At 37.6% G+C, this 3,725-nt stretch overlaps 1 non-coding gene across 1 annotated transcript; it reads right to left on the reverse strand.

Annotated features, from left to right (window-relative positions):
• Nucleotides 1-2,456: 2,456 nt before the first annotated feature.
• Nucleotides 2,457-2,563, reverse strand: LOC128289814 (small nucleolar RNA R71). Its single transcript, XR_008279458.1, has one exon. It is a non-coding gene; the product is annotated as a small nucleolar RNA R71 (small nucleolar RNA).
• Between the last annotated feature and the right edge of the window lie 1,162 nt (nucleotides 2,564-3,725).

Consider the following 3,725-nt stretch of genomic DNA (forward strand, 5'->3'; position numbering starts at 1 on the left):
ATCGGACTTAAACGCAAACAATCATGCAATCCGAGCTATAAAATTTTGTTCCAAATTAAAACCAATCAAATATATTCATAGTGTTCCTATTATGGGCTTACAAGGCCCATAACATGGATTTAAAATGGTCCGGGACTAAACCGAGAACTTTGGAAAGTTTTGGAAAAACTTAGAAATTTTTCTCATAAAATAGGTCACACACCCGTGTGTCATCAACACATTCGTGTCCTCAGGCCATGTAACTCTATATTTATAACGTCACCACACAATTTGAACCACAAGGCCAGGCCACACGCCCATGTCGCCAGGCCGTGTCCCTCACACGGTTGAGACACACGGCTGTGTCTCAGCCCTTGTAGCCAACACTTAGGCTATTTTCCAAGCCTTCATGTTACCCATTGATAAACCGCAATTTATACATATTTTTATCCCATGCTTAGCATATTTTTGGATGAATTATCCTTAGATTTGGTGAATTCAATGCTCCTAATCCTTTAATTTCATGTTTTATACTTAGGTGAGGATAAGAGAGCAAAAAGAGTGAGAAACGAGCCAAAAAAGAATAAAATGGGTCAACATGGGTAATCAACACAGCCTGGACTTCCTCACACGGGTAGTTCACACACCCGTGTCCATTCAATAGACTCAAACACGGTTTGAAGCAATCGCACACGAATGTGTCACACCTGCGTGTCCCTATCGAGCCCAAGTCTAGTCCTATTCGGAAAAGGCCACTCTTGAGGGTTTAGAAGCATTCTAAAGCCTATATAAACACCCTAGGAGGTACTTGAAAGAGACACACGGAGTAAGAGGCAAGGAATTACTCGAAGAAAGTCAATTGATCCATCTCAGAAGCCGGATTATCCTTCAAGATTGAAAATCTCCCTTCAATTTCCTTCAGGAGTTTTTGGGTTTTCTTCATGTTTTGTTATCATTATTCTTCTGAGATGTTTTCTTTTACACTTATGAACTAAATCCCCTAAATATCTAAGGGGAATAAAACCTAAGACGGATCTTGTTATTATTTTCTGAATTATATGATAAATATTTGACTTGTTCTTAATTATGAGTTCTTAATTCTTGCTTTAATATTCCAAGATATTGATTCAAGTATTGATGTGCTTATTCAGAGGAGCAAAAATCCCTGTCTAAGAGTAGATCTAGCACAATTAAGCAGAGTTGATTGCACGCCTAGACATAGGGTGACATAATTTTGTCGGATTAGGGTGAAACCTAATAAAGGAATCTATAGATTGAGTTAATGCAACACTAGGGGTTTTAATTAGAAAGAGATTTCAATTAATCAACCTAGGGTTAGATGTTGTTAGTCTCGAGAGAGATAATAATATAACTTAGAGATTTCTACGGATCAAGTCAAATGAATAAATCGTCTAATTCAGAGTTAATAATGAGTGAAGTCTATGTGGATTTTTCCCCTGGGTATTGTCCAAATCATTCAGTTTTCCCAAAAGTTATTTCCCCAATTTACTTTCTGTGGATTCTTAGTTTAGTAATTAGTTTAGATAAAACAAACCCCTTTATTTTTAGGCTAGATAATAAAAAGAAAGTTAACACTAGTACTTTTAGTTCCTTTGGGTTCAACATCTCGGTCTTGCCATAAACTATACTACTGTTCGATAAGGTGCGCTTGCATTTGTCATGATAATAGTTAGGTTTCAAGAATGGACATTCATAAATTATAAAGCTTATCACGATTTACATCACATCAAGTTTTTGGCACCGTTTCCGGGGAACTAAGATATTAGGAACACTTAATTTTTATTACTTTTGCCATTTATTTTATTGCAATTTAAATTTTATTTTGATTTTTGTTACTAAATTTTCTTCTTCCTTCTGGTAGGTTTTTATAGTTTATGACTAGAAGAAACCCGTCGGGACCATTACTTTTTGATAGTGAGATTGATCACACAGCTCGCAGAAATTAAAGAGAAATAAGGTGAAGCCTAAGATACACAGAGGAAGGGCAAAAGGACGATATTCACACCACAACCGAGGAGATAGCTAAAAATTAGGAAAATTCGCTACCTTCTGCGGTTGCTGCTGATCCAGTAAATTAGAATCCTGCTCTGCGCACTATGTATAATTATGCTAAACCTACTTTAACAGGAACTGAGTCAAGTATAGTCAGGCCTGCTATTGCTGCAAATAATTTTGAACTGAAACCTAACACAATTCAAATGATCCAGCAGTTTGTTCAGTTTGATGGTTTGCAAGATAAGGAGCCAAACACCCACTTAGCGAATTTTCTGGAATTCTGCGACACATTTAAAATTAATGGCATTTCTGATTATGCCATTCACCTTCGGTTATTTCCCTTTTCCTTGAGGAACAAAGCTAAACAGTGGTTGAACTCGTTACCATGAGGGTCAATCACTACTTGGGAACAAATGACCGAAAAATTTTTACTTAAATATTTTTTGCTGGCTAAAACGGCTAAGTTGAGGAATGATATCTCTTCTATTGTGCAGATGGATCTAGAAACACTCTATGATGCATGGAAGAGATATAAGGATCTATTGAGAAGGTGCCCTCACCATTGGTTACCTTTATGGTTGCAGGTTCAAACGTTTCACAATAGTGTGAACCCCTCAACAAGGTAACTTATCGACGCAGCTACTGGTGGGACTATCAATAACAAAACACCTGAAGTGGCTTATGAATTTATTGAAGAGATGTCACTAAATAAGTATCAGTGGCAAGTCATAAGAACAAAGCCGACAAAAGCAGCCAGTGTTTTCAACCTCGATGCAATTACTTTGCTATCTAACTAAGTAGAACTTTTAAATAAAAAAATTGACGGTTTATGTGGTTTTACTCAGGTACATCCCGTGATGAGGTGCGATTCTAATGGAGAAGGAGTACACACAGAATATCAATCTTTCAACCCTAGCATCGAGGAGGAACAAGTCCAATACATGGGTAACAATAATTCTAGATCTCAAAATAACCCATATAGTAACACATATAATGCAGGTTGGAGGAACCATTCCAATTTCTCGTGGGGTGGTCAAGGGAATCAAAGGCCACAACATCCTTCAGGTTTTCAACAACCCCCTTACCAACAAGAAAAGAAGCCAAACCTTGAGGAGATGCTAACAAAGTTTATCTTGGTGTTAGAAACTCGCTTTCAGAATACCGAAACAGCACTTAAGAATCAACAAGCATCGATCTAAGGGCTCGAAACTCAGATAGGACAGCTCGCTAAACTAATTTCTAAATGACCACAATGTAGTCTGCCGAGTAACACTAAATCTAACCCAAGGGAACAACTCAACACAATTACCGTTCAAGATAAGGAAGGGTTAGTTGAACCTGAACTAGAACCGAGGCAAGGAATTGTGGTAAGTAAAGGTAAAGGTGAGGTAATCCACAGTGGTCAAAAATCAATAAGTAAAGAGTACCAACCACGGGTGCCATACCCCAATGCGACAAGGAAAGACCACACAGATGAATAATTTGGTAAATTCCTTAAACTATTAAAGAAATTGCATATTAACTTACCGTTTATCGAAGCTCTTTCACAGATGCCAAACGCAGTTAAATTTTTAAAGGAGATTTTAGCAAATAAGCAGAAGTTGGATGAGGCATCGCATGTGGAGATGGATGCAGTGTGCTCAGCCATTCTGCAGAATAAGCTGGCCAACAAATTGAAAGATCCAGGGAGTTTTGTGATTCCTTGTTTAATTGGTAGCTTAGACATTAGT

Source organism: Gossypium arboreum, chromosome 2, assembly GCF_025698485.1.
Source record: "Gossypium arboreum isolate Shixiya-1 chromosome 2, ASM2569848v2, whole genome shotgun sequence".
Classification (NCBI taxonomy): domain Eukaryota; kingdom Viridiplantae; phylum Streptophyta; class Magnoliopsida; order Malvales; family Malvaceae; genus Gossypium; species Gossypium arboreum.